A 17,662-nucleotide genomic window follows, 5' to 3' on the forward strand; every position below is an offset into this window, starting at 1 on the left:
AATTTCTATCTGCAGGATTAATTTTTAAAAGAAAAAGATTTCATCTCATCTTCATTTATTCCTTCTCCCATATACTTTCTTACTTTATGAAGATCGAAGTTTCTGACCTACATTATTATTTTTTCTTTCTGAAGAGCTTCTTTTAACATTTCATACTAGGTTAGTCTACTGGGAACAAATTACCTTAGTTTTTGTTTGATAAAATCATTATGTCTCCTTCACGTTTGAAAGATAATTTTACTAGATACAGGCTTTTAGGTTGGTGGGTTTCAGTGTTGCTAGGATAACTCTAGCATAAAACTGCCTACGGCCTTACTTTTAAGGCATGGCCTTTCTGGATGCCTGGGGCAATAAAATTCTCTCTGGGCTATAACTCCAATGTCTCCCAACATTTCTCAACCTCTAAAGTCTTTGTTTCAATCTCAACCTCATAGCAAACACTCTCTGTTCAGCCTGGTCATCTTACCCAATGCACATGCAAGACCCATGACCTTCTGTGCCTTCTCGCCCACTGCTCGCGAGTTCCTACCCTGCTCATTCCAGCGTGCCCCAGTCTATACCCGCCCCAATTCTGAGTCTTCTAAGTGGGACTTCCATGCTCTGCTCAGGCTTTATTTCCCTGTGCCACAACTGATTGTCTCCAGGCAGAGGGCCAGAGTGATTATGGGGTATTACCTGATGAGTTTTCTTTTCAGGGACCATAATTTTGTGAGGTCTCCAAGGCCTGAAAACAATGGCCTCTTATATTTTGCAGTTATACGGCTTTTCAAAGCATGAGGTTAATTTAGTACCAATTACTCACTCAGTAGTCAGAAGCAGAAATACCTCTTATTCGATATTCTTTTTCCATTATCTGGCACAGTTTTTGGCTTACAGAGGCAATCAATAAGAAATCAATACATGAATTGATATGTAAATCTATGAATTCAGGGAAGGGAGAAAAGAGAGGGAAGGGGGAAAAATAAATTTGAGAGGGTTTGGGAGGGTTTGAATTTGAGTGAATAGATATCAGTGTATTCAAAAAATTAAAAGTTTTAGTATGGAATCTGACTTAAACTCAGAACATCCAGGAGTTAGGCTTCGTATCTTTGAGGTGAAAATATTCAATAATGGCTCAGGTATTCCCCATTTGTCAATACAGTATATATTGAAAAGCTTGAGCCAAGATTTCTGGAATCTTTTATAATTCCCCTTATATATCATATAATCAATAAACTAGTTCCAAAATAAATCAAGGCACACATATATTTGATGATATTCAGATATAGAGTAGTTGTTAGATTTCAATGTTTCACTCACACTTTTTCTTTTTGCTTTTTAGGCCCACACCTTTGGCAAGTTCCCAGGCTAGGGGGCAAATCGGAGTTGCATCTGTGACCTACACCACAGCTCACAGCAACACTGGATCCTTAACCCACTGAGTGAGGCCAGGGATCAAACCCACATCCTTCATATATACTAGTTGGGTTCATTACCACTGAGCCACAATATGAACTCCCCACTCATGCATATTTTTGAATGTTGGCAACTGACATGCTAGTGCCAGATTTTGAAATAATTTAAGTTTTGAGGAAATCTGTTACAAGGATTTTTTTTCAAAAACTTTGCTCCCTATTTCAGACATACTGAGGGGGGGGATTATAATCAATTAACCAATTAATTATGTTATTAAGATACATTATTATTACTGTGTGATTAAGTAATCAATTTGCTTTTTAGAAATACATTTGAGAAGAATAATTTTATCGGTCTTTTTTTTCCCTTTTTTTGGCCACACCTGCATCATGCAGAAGTTCCCAGGCCAGGGATCGAAACTGTGCCACAACTGTAACCATAGCCACAGCAGTGACAATACCATTTCCTTAACTCACTGAGCCACCAGGAAACTCCCTAATCAGCATTGTATTTCTGTTCACCCACTTATTTATTTATTTGTCTTTTTAAGGCCACACTCGAGGCATATGGAGGTTTCTGGGCTAGGCGTCGAATCGGAGATGTCGCTGCTGGCCTATGCCATAGTCCCAGCAATGTCAGATCCAAGCCGCATCTGCAACCTGGCACCACAGCTTTCGGCAACACTGGATCCTTAACCCACTGAGCGAGGCTAGGGATTGAACCTGTGTCCTCGTGGATGTTAGAAGATTCGTTTCCACTGAGCCATGATGGGAACTACCATTTATTTTTTAAAGTGTATTTGAAACATGTATACAAAAGTAAGCTTATAACTTTTCTATTCTATTTATTTATATAACATCAGGTGGTGGTTGTTTGTTTTCAAGGTAGGATTTCTAGATGCTACAGTTAAACAAAAGCTATTTCATTCTTTATGGGTCTAATTTAATTTCTCAATTAACAAGCTCTGATTTATTTCATACTTAAATCACTGTCTTGCTAATATTTTTTGACAATAAAATGAATAGATACCTATATCAAAGAAAATTTTTTAATTTGATGTTATTATAGAATAGGCAGAATAACTTTTCTTAAATGTAAGCATAATCCAGTGAATTATTTAAGGGTGATGAATATATTTTATAATGAAGAAAACAAGAAAGAGAGATTTGTAGATGAAGACCTGACCTGACCTTAAAAGTCCCCTTGGGAGTTCCCATTGTGGCTCAGTGGTAATGAACCCAACTAATATCCATGAGGATGAGGTTTGATCCCTGGCCTCACTCAGTGGGGTAAGGATCCAGTGTTGCTGTGTGAGCTGTGGTGTAGGTCACAGATGCAGCTCAGATCTGGCGTTGCTGTGGTTGTGCTGTAGGCTGGCAGCTGCAGCTCCAATTCAACCCCTAGCCTGGGAACCTCCATATGAAGCAGATGCACCCCACCCCGAAAAAGCAAAAAAAAACAAAACTTAAAAACTCTCCAGCCACTCACCTATTATAATATCTTATGGTCTAAGCAGTGGGAGAATATAAGACAAAATTTTTGTTTGTCTTGAATAATATTTTACTTTCAAGTAAACTTTGAAGGAGACAGAGAAAATTATCTTTGAGTAGTCCCAAAGGAAACAATAATTATTCATTTATAAAAACTGGACTTTAAAAAATAACTGGGAGTTCCCGTCATGGCTCAGTGGTTAACGACCCTGACTAGTAGCCATGAGGACACAGGTTCGATCCCTGGCCTTGCTCAGTGGGTTAAGGATCTGGCATTGCCTGTGGGCTGTGTTGTAGGTCGCAGACACAGCTTGGATTCCTCATTGCTGTGGCTGTGGTGTAGGCTGGCCGCAACAGCGCCAATTTGACCTCTAGACTGGGAATCTCCATATGCTGCAGGTACGGCCCTAAAAAAAAGACAAAAGACGAAAAAAAAAAAAATCGACCTTAGGGGAAAATTATGTGAGGAAGAAGCAGAGACGTTTGAATAGGAAAGTCCAGCATCCTTCGAAGGTATGTGCCTGTGTTCAAAAAATCCTAAGTGCACCAAGACAGAGGAAATAGACATGAAAAGCTTGACCTAGAGACCAGATGTTTCCTAAACCTCACAGTGTGGGTAAACCTACTGGTATTGACACTCACCGTGTTGCTTGGAAATATTGTCAAGGTACAATAAAAAGATGTTTGCTTAAAGAAGCTGAAATAGTGGTCAATATTTGTACTGAAACAATGCAAAGAAAAATGAAGATACACGTTGATTTCACGTGTCAGACATTTTTTAAAGCATTCCAGCTTAATTTTTTTAACCCCAAACATCAGTATCACAGAGAAAAATATTTCTAATATCATGATTGCTGTAATATAATTTGCCAAGTGGAAGTACCAGCTAATTTTTTTTCCCAGGGAAAATATTGTTGCAGAAAAAAAAACACATGAATGATTCTCTTTTAGCATGCTACCTATATGTGGCCTTTAATTTCTCCTCTTCCTGCTTCTTATTCTTTTCTCTCTTGCTTAGTACTGCTCTTCTGAGTCTCCAAAAGAAAAAACAAAACAAAACAAAACACAAGAGAAAGATGTTTATTTTTATTGCCTTATTGAAGTCTGTTGCAGCTTATAGTCTACTTTAAAACATAATTTAATCAAAATACTACATTTTATCTAGGTGGAGAAGTTGATTTCTATTCCTTATTCTTCCCTGGATTTTCTAAGTTTTCTGCAATGATCATATACTGCTTCTACAATCATAAGCAAATAAACAAATTGAAAGGAAATTATGGATCTATTTCTTTCATTCCAGTTAGGCACTTTATGGTCCTATTGTCTCTTTGATACTCTGATCATCACAGCTTTAATAAATCTGGAATTTAAAAAAATATTTAGGGAATTCTAAATAAATTGCTTGGCCTAAAGACATTATAATCTGAGCACTTTGGGTAAATTGAGGATCGAACAGCAGTATCTCCCAGGTCTGGGGGGAGAAGAGAACAATGAAGGAAAAGTTTTATACTACAGAGGGATACTTTTATAAAGATCTTTCAAAAATTTAAGAATTCTGAAACTAATGTAGGTGGTGAAAAATAGAGAAAATCATTTAGAAAAAATTCTGAGTAGAGCTGAAATGAACTAAAGCTAATCAGTCTTATAGTTGCAAGACAGACTGTCTGCTGAGATTACAAGATTTATATAAGACACAGGAGTTCCGGCTGTGGCGCAGCGGAAACGAATCCAACTAGGAACCATGAGGTTGTGGGTTCCATCCCTGGCCTCACTCAGTGGGTTAAGCATCCAGTGTTGCTGTGAGCTGTGGTGTATGTCACAGATGCTGCTTGGATCCTGTGTTGCTGTGGCTGTGGCATAGGCTGTTGGCAATAGCTCTGATTAAGTCCCTAGCCTGAGAACCTCCATATGCCACGGGTGCAGCCCTAAAAAGACAAAAGAGACAAAAAACAAACAAACAAAAAAAAGATGTTAGCATCCAAAAAGCAAGAAATCAGTATACTCTGATGCATTAATACAAGGTAGAGGAAAAAACTAAGAGGAAAAAACTGAAGTTTTCAAGTCTTTTCATTATTACCATAAAAAAGCAAAGCAATAAGATATATATCTATAGAGAGATCATAGTTCCTGGTATACATGTTACATATAGTGGATTGTTTCTATGTTTTTTTCTGTTTTTAATCAGAAAATATTAGACATAGAAAGTATTCCTGGAGTTTGTGCTGTCACTGAAAAATTGCTCTCCAGGAGTTTCCGTCGTGGCTCAGAGGTTAATGAATCCAACTAGGAACCATGAGGTTGCAGGTTCGATCCCTGGCCTCGCTCAATGGATTAAGGATCCGGCATTGCCGTGAGCTGTGGCGTAGGTTGCAGATGTGGCTCGGATCCCACGTTGCTGTGGCTCTGGCGTAGGCCGGCGGCTACAGCTCCGGTTACACCCCTAGCCTGGGAACCTCCATATGCCGCGGGAGCAACCCTAGAAAAGGCCAAAAAAAAAAAATTCTACATCATATCCTTTTCATACTTCACTATTTGTTCAGCAATGTCCAACTTCAGCTTGAGGATTTTTTCTTTAGTAAGTGATATTACTTAGTATGTGTTTTGTGGAAGTGCTAAACAACTTACCTGAGATAAATTTGTTTTCTAAGAACACAATTATAATAATTATAATAATTTTTCTAATAGTTTAATACCCCACTGTAAGCAGAATCTTTTAACTAATTGTGTTGCAAAAGTAAATGCAAACACACAAACACTTTTTGTTCATGACATTACTGCTACATTTCAGATTAGCCCTGCTTGCCAATTCATTAAAATAGGGTGCTGCCACTTTTTCTCTCTCTGTCTTCAAGGGGAGACTGCACTTTCTTGTCCCTTTGAACCACAGGTGTGGTCAAATTATTTGCTCTGGCCAATCAAATGAGAATGGACCTGATCAAGGTCATATTTTGTGATACTTAGTCTTTTTTTTTTTTTTTTTGGTCTCTTTAGGACCACACCCACAGCACATGGTGGTTCCCAGGCTAGGGGTTGAATAAGAGCTGTAGCTCTGTAAATTCTGTTAATATTTATTTTCCCTTTCTCTGTTCTCATAAAAGGCAAATACGTCTCTACTACAATTTGAAAACAAAATGCCACAAAGACATTGTTTTTTCTCCTGCTTCTTTTCAATAAAGTGAGAATTTTAAATAATTTTATTTTCACTACCATACAACCCAGAAATCCCACTCTTGGGCATATATCTGGACAAAACTTTCCTTGAAAAAGACACATGTACCTGCATGTTCACTGCAGCACTGTTCACAATAGCCAAGACATGGAAACAACCTAAATGTCCATCGACAGAAGAATGGATTAAGAAGATGTGGTCTATATACACAATGGAATACTACTCAGCCATAAAAAAGAACAAAATAATGCCATTGGCAGCAACATGGATGGAATTAGAGACTCTCATACTAAGTGAAGTCAGTCAGAAAGACAAATACCACATGATATCACTTATATCTGGAATCTAATATATGGCACAAATGAACCTTTCCACAGAAAAGAAAATCATGGACATGGAGAACAGACTTGTGGTTTCTCAGGGGGAGGGGGAGGGAGTGGGATGGACTGGGAATTTGGGGTTAATAGAGGCAAACTACTGCCTTTGGAATGGATAAGCACTGAGATCCTGCCGTATAGCACTGGGAGCTATATCTAGTCACTTATGATGGAGTAAGATAATGTGAGAAAAAAGAATGTATACATGTATGTGTGACTGGGTCACCTTGCTGTACAGTAGAAAATTGACAAAACACTGTAAACTAGGTAGAGTGGAAAAAATAAAAATCATTACAAGATAAAATAAGTAAATAAGTAATTTTATTTTCAATTATACCACTATGATTTCTTCTACATTAGACTTTTAACTGAGAGGAATAAAAAATTGCAGCTGGGGTCTAAGCTGAAATTTCCTGGGTCATGAATCCTTATCCTTCATGACCTTGGAGGTAGGACACATGCTGAAGAGGGAGGCAGGGAGAGGTTTCCAATTAAATTATCATTTATGTCTGGAACACTGAGGCATTTTAATGTCCCTTACCGGGCACCTGTGGGAAACATTGCTTCCTCTGAGAAGGCAGGTGCTGAGGCTGTGCTGAAGAAAATGGCTAAAGGAGAATGATGGGAGATATTATAGCTCTCAGAAATGAAAGGACAGAACACATTTTTGGCAAGGGAAAAATGGCTTCCTTCAGCAAGTTTCTATATAACTGTTGATTTTGTTTTTGTTTTCATTTTATGGCCACACCTGTAGCACATGGAAGTTCCCAGTCCCAGTCAGGGACTGAATCTGAGCCACAGCTGCAGCAATGCTGGATATTTTAACCCACTGCACTAGGCTGGGGATTGAACCCACACATCTGCAGTGACCTGAGCCACTGCAGTCAAATTCTTAACCCACTTCACCATGACATGAACTCCATAACTGGGTTTTAAAGGTAATTTTCTTTCCAATATTCCCTTTTGCTTCTGCTTGCATTCAAAGAAACTTAATTATAAAGTAAAATAGTAATAATGGTAACAATATTTCATCCCTTTTTACCTCCTCCTTTCCCTATGAATGAGTGCTTTTATTTCCCATCCCTTCTGTATTCTTCACTAACTCCTGAGTTTTGCTAAGGTAGTTTAATACATTTAATTTTAAACTTTTATGAGAATTTCTCATATTGAACATCCCTTCTGTTTCTAAGATTTTTACGTAGTGTTTATCTTACAGGGCTCACCTCTTTCTTATCCACCTAGCCTTCAACTGAATAAGTAATTTTAATTTAATGTATATATTTGTTTCTTATCACCATTCCCTTATGTCTTAGATTCCCCATCTCTAGACTTCTGTTGTAGTCTGTGACATTTATTGTTTCATTCATCTTTTTGAGAATCTTCCTCTGAACACTAGCAAATCCTTAAATAGCTTTATTTTGTTCTGACAGATGGATAATTTCTTGACTATATGGGAGTCTAACATTGAAATTTTTTTCTCACAATAGTCCTCAGATATTACTCCATTGAGTTTTAGCTTCTAGTATTACAAATAAGAAGTTCAAAGCCAGTATTACAGGATTTTTTCCCTTCACAGTTGGTTCATTCTTTTTGATAGAAAGTTTTTAATATTTTTTTACTTATCTTCAGAATTCAGAAACTTCCTAGGCTATATCTAAGTATATGTCTCGGCTCATGAATATGGCGGGGTACTTGGTGAACATTTCACTATAAAAATTCAGATCTATCTTTCGCTCAAGGATGCTTTCTTCCTCTCTTGCTTTTATTACAGCCTCATCTCTATTTATGGTGTATCTTTCTGCTGGAACGACTATTGTTTCCATGTTTAGTTTCCGAGACATATCGTCCAATTCTCTTATCTTTTCTCTAATGGTTTATATGTCAATATATTTTTTGCTTTGAGCTTTGAGATATGTTGCGGGTTGAACCGGGTGCCCTAAAAGGAAATGTTGAAGTCTTAACCTCCATTGTGATTTTATTTGGGAAAGGGGACAGACACAAAGGGTAAGAAAGCCATGTATTGAAGGAGCAGAGACTGGAGGGATGCAGGTCAAGGAAGGCTAAAGACGGATAGCAACCACCAGAAGCCAGGGGGAAGCAAGGAAGGATTTCTCCCTCGAGCCTTCAGAGACAACATGCCTCTGCTGACACCTTGATTCCAGCCTTCTAGCTTCTAGACTTGTTAGAGAATAAAGTTCTGTTGTATTAAGTCCTCAATTCTTTGTAATTTGTTACAGCCACCCTAGGAAACAACTAATACAAGACAGTTCTTCCACTACATATTTCAGGTCACTAGTTTAAATCTCCTTCATTTCATTTACTGAATCATGTGATTAATGAATGACTTAGGTTTTGGTTACTGTTTTTAAATTTTATTTTTTTATTTTTATTTATTTATTTATTTGTCTTTTTGCTTTTTCTAGGGCCGCTCCCACGGCATATGGAGATTCCCAGGCTGGGGTCTAATCGGAGCCATAGCCACAGCAACCGGGATCCAAGCCAACTCTGCAACCTACACCACAGCTCACTGGCAACACCGGATCCTTAATCCACTGAGCAAGGCCAGGGATCGAACCCACAACCTCATGGTTCCTAGTCAGATTCGTTAACTACTGCACCGTTTTTAAATTTTAAATGGTCTCCACTAGAATCTCAAGTCACTTTGATATTTCATAACTCGGGTTTTGACTCTGTCTTATCTAAAAGCTCTCTTTCACTCAGCAGTTAGTTCTGTGGTGTGACTAATTTTCATTTCCGGGTGTGAGGTTCCCTTTGATGGTATTTACTGACCGACTGGAGCTCAGGTCTGAGGTGGAGGTACCCTAAGTTTGTGGCAATCCTGTGGGTGGTGGCAGAGTAAGAAATCTCTGCCTCCGTGGCTGCTGGTGGTGGAGGAGGAAAAGGCCAATTTCCTGCTGAGGTGTACAGTGAACGTTTCTCTACAACTTCATCTTCCTATATCCCACCTCCAGCATCAGGAGCAAGGCAGGCGTGGCTCATCCATTCAGCAGCTTTGCGTCCTTTGGGGAGTCAGGATGACATGGACTATTCATGTTGGACTAATGTTTATCTCTCCAGGAACATCCATAGCTTTCACTTTTTAAAAAAAAAAAAATCCTTACCTGGGAATTTTGTCCTGCTCACCAGGTGTTTTTCCATTTAAGTGGAAGAAAATGCCACAGTTTTTCTCCCTCATGGATCCCAGCAGCATTATTCTTGTACCTGTAGCATTTAAATTGCTTTAATTCTAAATTTTGGAGTACGCATGTGTATGTTCAACAATAAATAACTTACTATTTCTGGCATTCTAGAATGGTTACCAGCTAAAATCTTCAATATGGACCACTCCTGGGCATCTATCCAGAGAAAACCATGACTCACAAAGACACGTACTCCGATATTCATTGCAGCGCTATTTGCAATAGCCAAGACATGGAAACAACCTCAATGTCCATCGATAGAGGAGTGGATCAAGAAGATGTGGTACATATACACAATGGAATATTACTCAGACATTAAAAGGAACGAAATACTGGCATTTTTAGCAACATGGATGGACCTAGAAATTATCATGCTAAGTGAAGTCAGCCATACATACCATGAGATATCAACATCAAATGCTTTCACTGACATATGGAATCCTAAAAAAAGGACAGAATGAACTCTGCAGAACAGATACTGACTTTGAAAATTTATGGTCTCCAAAGGAGACAGTTTGGGGGTCGGGGAGATGTGCTGGGGTTGTAGGATGGAACTCCTATAAAGTTGGATTGCGATGATCATTTTACAACTACAAATGTAATAAATTTATTGAGTAGTTTAAAAAGTTTAAAAAAATAAAATAAACAATAAAATAAATAAAATCTTCAACATGGAGCAAGTATAGGGAAAAGGGTTGCAAAGTCATATGGAATATCTAACCAGAAAGAGGACAGGGAAATGTAAAAGTATTTATGTAAGCCACTGTTTGGTGAACTTGATACAATCCCAATCTCTCTGTTCTGTAAATCAACTCTGCCTCTGGGCTTTAAAGTGAAAGAATTTTAATTCTGTATAAATTAGGTGGCCTTTTTAGAATAATGCAATTTGAAAATGAATCTCATGATTTCATTAATCGTGGTCTTTACAACCTTGGTATATGCTTTTCTAGAAGATAGTTTCCTAAATTATTTGTGTAAATCATTTAAATATTTAGCATTCACAGGAGTTCCTGTCTTGGCTCAGTGGTTAACGAATCCGACTAGGAACCATGAGGTTGCGGGTTCGATCCCTGCCCTTGCTCAGTGGGTTAAGGATCCGGCGTTGCCAGTGAACTGTGGTGTAGGTTGCAGATGTGGCTCGGATCCCATGTTGCTGTGACTCTGGTGTAGGCCAGTGGCTACAGCTCTGATTCAACCCCTAGCCTGGGAACCTCCATATGCTGCAGGAGCATCCCTAGAAATGGCAAAAAGACAAGAAAAAATATATATATCTAGCATTCATAGATAAGATGATGGTTTAATGCCCAATGTAAATAGTCGAATTTTTTTTTCCTGTATACTCTGATTTCCTTTTAAAAAATAAATTTAGGGGAGTTCCTCTTGTGGCTCAGCAAGTTAAGAACCAAATGTAGTGTCCATGAGGATATGGGTTCCATCCCTGGCCTCGGTCAGTGGGTTAAGGATCCAGAGTTGCTATGGCTGTGGTGTAGGCTGGGAGCTACAGCTCTGATTTGACCTCTAGCCTAGGAACTGCCACATGTCATTGGTGCAGCCTTAAAAAAAAAACCAAAAAAACAAAAAAAAACAAACTTTAGTTGAATCAAGATGGCAAATTTCGCTATTCTTTCCAACATCCTAGAAAGAAAAAATGTGTTTCTGAAAAGAATAAATTATTAACAGCACTAGATAACAAGGGAATCAAAATTTTTTAAAAATACTTTAAAAATAAAAAGTAATACCATATGATTTCACTTATATCTGGAATCTAATATATGGCATAAAAAAAGATTTTCACAGAAGAGAAAATCATGGACATGGAGACAGATCTATTAACCCCAAATTCCCACTCCCTCCCACTCCCTCCCCCTCCCTCTTGGCAACCACATGTGAGGGAGGGAGTAGGAAGGACTGGGAATTCGGGGTTAATAGATGCAAACTATTGCTTCTGGAGTGGATAAGCAATGGGATCCTACTGTATAGCACTGGGAACTCTGTCCAGTTGTGATGGAGCATGATAATGTGAGAAAAAAGAATGTATACATGTATGTGTGACTGGGTCACGTCGCTGTGCAGTAGAAAATTGACAGAACACTGTAAATCAGCTATGATGAAAAAAATAAAAATCATTATAAAAAAATAAAAAGTAGACAGCCTCAGATTTCTGGGGGAGTAGATATAGAAAATGATATCCCAAAATAAGACTCAAAGAGAAGATTGCTGTGGCTATGGGGTGGGTCTCAGGGAAGCTGCAAGTTCAGAGAAAAGGGACTCAAAAAGAGAAGGGAGGTCAGTGGATAATTTTTATGGTGGCCAAGTGGGCAGCTAAAGTTGGAACACCACCCCTCCCTTGCTTGCATTTCCTGAGCAGAGTGTGTAATCCGGCTGTGGGACTCTGTTTTGGTTTTTTGGTTGGTTTTTGGGGAAGTGGGGTGGAGGGTAGATTGAGAACTAGCTGATGAGTGATACCTTCCTACAGGCTGAAATGGAACTACTCTCTCCAATATGAGCAAAGCAAGGCAAGTTTTACTGTTTTACTACCAGCTTTATGGCTTACCACCCCCTCCAGGAAATAAACACCCAGAAGTTAAGTTACGGCACACCCTTTGCAGCATTATGTCTTGACTTTCTCCTACAATTACCAGAAGCAGGCTAATAAATTGTCAGATTGAAAGAGGTGAGGAGGTGCACTTATTCGCATTCTCATGATTGTGACGTTGTTTGGCTAAACTGGTACCTGGCCTTCTCTATGCCAAATTACCCACACACTTTTCTCATGACTTAGTCTATTAATGTCCCATCTGTCCAAGAGTTAGGAGTTCCTACTTGTTTCCTGTTAATATTATCCCTACGAAGCTTTTATTTTATTTTTTGTCTTTTTTTTTTTTTAAGGCCACACCCACAGCATATGGAGGTTCCCAGGCTAGGGGTCCAATCAGAGCTGTAGCCACCGGCCTATGCCAGAGTCACAGCAACACAGGATCCAAGCCGTGTCTGCAACCTACACCACAGCTCACGGCAATGCCGGATCGTTAACCCACTGAGCAAGGGCAGGGACCGAACCCGCAACCTCATGGTTCCTAGTCGGATTCGTTAACCACTGCACCACGACAGGAACTCCGTATAAATACTTTAAAAATAAAAGGTAATACCATGTGATTTAGTCAGTGCAGCATAGAGATGTTACGAACGGTGCTGCATTAACAGTAGAATGAAGCAGTGGTTGGATTTTGTCTCCTTTTAAAACAAACTTGCTTGAAGAACATAGCCATCTAGAATGTTCCCAGTCTCTATCACCTCATCCAAAGGGGCACATCAGTTCCGTCTGTCCATTGGAGGACAATGTTCTGTTTCTATCAGGCAGGAAACGAATCCGAGTGAAGCATTTCACTAGATTTAGGACCCAGCGGTCAAGAAAATGCTTAAACATCTCTGAAGGCACAGTCTTCACTAGAGCCTTGTCTGACCAAGAGGTCTTTGCTCTCTCCTAGGGTGACAGGCAGCTGCCGAAGTGCATTAGTCATGTATATTAAACAACCTGCTGTACACCCAGTGTGGAACCCTAAAGATTTTATTACAACCTTATCAATCCTAACTGGAATGAGTCCAGTGACCAGAGGGCAAATTTTTTTCAAGACAAACAACCAAAAATACCAGAATCAAGATTTGTGTCTATGTCTTTTCAGTTTGACTAATCCTAATTCTTGCCCTTGCCATTTGGCACATTCCCTTTCTGATTCAAGAGTTCCTTTGGAGATAATCACAAAAAGGATAAATGTATATAACCCTCCACCTTCACCATATCAATGTGTTGGTCTAGTGCAATTCTCTAGATGCTATCTTGTCCCATCCCTTATCAAATGATCTTCTTTAAAAAATGTGGTCTAAGGAGAGTAAGGAGATTCATTGGGGGAAAACTGTCAGCCGTAAGAATTAGCAGTGCAAAGGAGAAAGACAAAAAGCATTATGGTTTGCATTTCTCTTAATAATCAGTGATGTTGAGCATTTTTCATGTGCTTGTTGGCCATCTGTGTATCTTCTTTGGAGAAATGTCTATTCAGGTCCTTTGCCCATTTTTCAGTTGGGTTGTTGGCTTTTTGGCTGCTGAGTTGTATAAGTTATTTGTGCATCTTAGTGATGGAAAAAAATAAAATCATTAAAAAAAAGCATTATGGCTAGATTTTGCATGTCAGAGATAAGCAATGCTATGGTAAATTTGAAAGAAGCTAATGAGAATGTGTTTAGTTAAAACAAATAAACAAAACTGTATTAAATGGCTTTGTATTTATTGGCTCTCCAAAATCCATTTTTACTTTCAAATAGCACATCAATTTTTTTAGGGTTTTTTTGTTGTCTTTTTTTTTTTACATTGTGTCAGCCTTTCCTAAATGCACCCTGTTTTGCTCTGATGAATTCTCCAGAGAAAGCTGCTCTGACTTCAGAGCAGGCTCTTATTCAGCCTGAGGGAACAATCGTGCACTCTCCGATGGAGTGGCACCTGAGGGCATGATGGTTTTTGCTCCTGCAGCTGTGGCCATTGCTATCGGGAGTCATAGTGTGATGTCTGCAGGAGGCAAATGACTTTCACAAAAGGATACTTGTATCAGCTTGCCAGGGCTGCCATAACAAAGGACCACAGCCTGAGGCTTCAACAACAGAAATTTATTTCTCACAATTCTGGAGATTAGATGTCCAAATCGAGGTATCCACAGGGATGGTTTCCTGTGAAGCTCTCACTCCTTGGCTCCTACATGGCTGTCTTCTCCACGTGCCTTGACTTGGTTTTCCCTGTTTCTGCATCCCAAACCTCTCTTCTTCTAAGGACACCCGTCATGTTGGGTTAGGACCTACACATAGGATCTCATTTTACTTTCATTACCTCTTCAAGATTCTGTCTCCAAATACAGTCACATTCTGAGGTCCTAGGGTCGGGAATGCTGGGGGGACGGGAGAGACAAAAATGAGCTGTAATATGATCCTCTCCTCTCTGGAGAGTGGGGGTGTTCAAATGGTGAGATCTGCTCCATGTTTCAAAATCTGCCTGCGTCAGAGTCAAGCATATCAAACATATCATTTATCGGAGGGTGAAAAGTTTTAGAAGAGGCAAGAAGCTTGCACAAGTTGAATTTGCCTCCGCATGGCCACCAAAGCAAGATAGGGTGAATACAGTGCCAGGAGGTAGTTTTCTGAGTTCAGCATTTGAACACATACTAATGCCTCATTCTTTGTCCCTCAGGTTGGTAGTCATTAGACAGTTAGGAGTAGAGAAATGAGTTAGTGGGGGAAAAAAGACTCATTTCCGTTCTTCATGTCCCCAGTCTCACCGTCACTTTCTTCCCCTCTCAGGGGATGAAGGCTCCTCCGTGTGGGCTGCCTCAGCTTCCCTTCCTCTCCACTCTACCTGCTTTGTACCTTCATACAGCCTGTCTCCCTGCCCTCCTCTCTCAGAGGCACAGGCCCTTCCATCTTCCCAAGGCCAACTTCTCTACGTGTGCCTTTGCCTCTGTGGTCAAGCATAACCTCCAAGACTTTTTTCTTCAGTGACTCTTTCCTGTCTCCACTGTCTCCCCGCTCCAGGCTGAGGCCATAAGTCTCTCCTTCTTCACCAGTTAGTTTTCCTGAATTCACCAAGACAAGCCCAGAGTTCCATGATTTTATAAGCAAAACAAAACACGATTCCCTCCAGTTGGGTGCTATCCCTCGTCTTCACCGTCAAAGAACCAGGATGACCACACACCGGAATCCAATGGTCAGTCACCTTCCTCAGGCGTCGTTCAGCGCCAGGCACAGCTGACAACATTCTCCTGAGCAGTTCCCTCCCCTGGTCTGTTTCGGCTCTGCCTGTCCCTGCTCTTCCCAGAGCCCAGCTCTGCATCCAGTCTTCTTCTTGCCCTATAGCTTCTCAGTAAGTGATCTCATCTGTTCCTATGGCTCCAATACAAACCTCTGCTCAAATATTTACCAAATAATTTGCCTTGACCTAAGCTCCTTAACCACACTGCCAACCGTTTCCAGAACAGTTCCCCAGATGGTCAACGGGAACATCCAACACAACATGAACAAGGCAAAAATCCAATGTTTTGACCTAATATCCATTTTTTTTAAATAAATAACTGCAGTTTTAAAAAAGGAAAAAGAAAGAAATATAAGGGAAACCTATAGATTAAGAGACTTAAGAGACATATCAACTCTGTGGACCTGATGTAGAATCTTATTTTTAAAAATTACAGTATAGGAGGTCTCATTATGGCTCAGTGGTTAATAAACCCGACTAGTATCCATGAGGATGCGGTTTGATCCCTGGCCTTGCCCAATGGCTTAAGGATCTGTTGTTGCCATGAGCTGTGGTGTAGGTCGCAGAGGTGGCTCGGATCTCTGGCAGATATGTCTCCAATTAGACCCCTAGCCTGGGAACCTCCATAGCCATGGGTATGCCCCCCCCCAAAAAAAAAGACAAAAAATTACAGATTCAATTGGGGAATAATATGGAAAATTATGTATAATCAAGGAAATTTTAACACTGATAATATTATGAACATATTGCTAAATTGCATGTGCAATAATGGTATTGAAGTTATGTTTTAAAACAGTACTTATCTTTTTGAGATGCATACTAAAATATTTATGGATGAAATTATGTGATGTGTGAGATTTTTCTCTTAAATCCTCTGGCAGGAAAGGGACTAGAGGTCATAGGTGAAGTAAGATGAGGCATGAGCTGATGCTGGTAATGGTTACACGAGCAGTCATGCACATAATTATCTGTAATTTGGTGTTTGTTTAAAATTCCTTCTCATAAAAAGGCTTTAAAATATCAAGAAAAGGTTAAAAAATGAAATTAAGCTTTAAAAAACTACACTTAACTGGAGTAATTTTTAAAGAATTATTCTACATCAATATTATAAGCAAAGTATTAAAGTCAGGCGTGAACAAAATGCTAAAGCATATAGCAATGGAATTAATGATATAAAAACAGGCATTGGGAGTTCATGTTGTGGCTCAGCAGAAACAAATCTGACTAGCATCCATGAGGACGTAGGTCTGATCCCTGGCCTCACTCAGGGGGTTGGGGACCTGGTGTTGCCCTGAGCTGTGGTGTAGGTCGCAGATGGGGCTCAGATCCCACGTTGCTGTGGCTGTGGCACAGGCCAGCAGCCGAACCTCCAGTTTTACCCCTAGCCTGGGAACCTCTGTATGCCATGGGTGTGGCCCACCCCAAAAAAAGGACATTGAGATATAGTATGTTCCTAATATTTTTATTAAAAGATGAACAGCTGGTAGTGAATTTTTAAATTCTAAGCCATGCTGGTAGTGAATTTTTAAATTTTAAGTCATGTACGTGTAACTGGGTCACCATGCTGTACAGTAGGAAAAAAAAATTATATTGGGGAAATAACAATTAAAAAAATAAAAAATAAATTTTGAAAAATAAATTTTAAGCAGAGGTTTGCTGGTTTTCTCATACTTAAGAGAGCTACTGGATTTAAAGATGGTAGAGGGGACTTCCTGTCATGGCTCAGTGGTTAATGAATCTGAATAGGAACCATGAGGATGCAGGTTTGATCCCTGGCCTCACTCAGTGGGTTAAGGATCCGGTGTTGCCGTGAGCTCTGGTGTACGTCATAAATGTGGCTCAGATCTGGCATTGCTGTGGCTGTGGCGTAAGCTGGCAGCTGCAGTTCCAACTAGACCGCTAGCCTGGGAACCTCCATATGCCATGGGTGCGGCCCTGGAAAAGACAAAAGAAAAAAAAGAGATGATGAAGGGAGTTCCCATTGTGGCTCAGTGGTAATGAACCCAAATAGCATCCATGAGGAATCAAGTTTTATACTTGGCCTCACTCAGTGGGTCAAGGATCTGGCATTTCCGTGAGCTGTGGTGTAGGTCACAGATGTGGCTTAGATCCCACATTGCTATGGCTGTGGTGTAGGCTTGCAACTGCAGCTCCAGTTCAGCCCCTAGCCTGGGAACTTCCATTTGCTGCGATGAGCCCTAAAAAGAAAATAAAAATAAAAAATAAAGACATTTTTCTTT

General features: G+C 39.8%; 1 long non-coding RNA gene across 1 annotated transcript in view; it reads right to left on the minus strand.

Moving 5' to 3' along the window:
* Positions 3,231–17,662, minus strand: part of LOC110257595 — a 58,432-nt gene continuing 44,000 nt past the window's right edge. Inside the window, exons 4-5 of the long non-coding RNA XR_002340433.1 lie at positions 9,554–9,653; positions 3,231–3,919 (exon numbers count right to left, since the gene is read on the minus strand). This is a non-coding gene — a long non-coding RNA (uncharacterized LOC110257595). The remainder of the gene's footprint in view (positions 3,920–9,553; positions 9,654–17,662) is intronic.

This window comes from Sus scrofa, chromosome 18, assembly GCF_000003025.6.
Source record: "Sus scrofa isolate TJ Tabasco breed Duroc chromosome 18, Sscrofa11.1, whole genome shotgun sequence".
NCBI lineage: Eukaryota > Metazoa > Chordata > Mammalia > Artiodactyla > Suidae > Sus > Sus scrofa.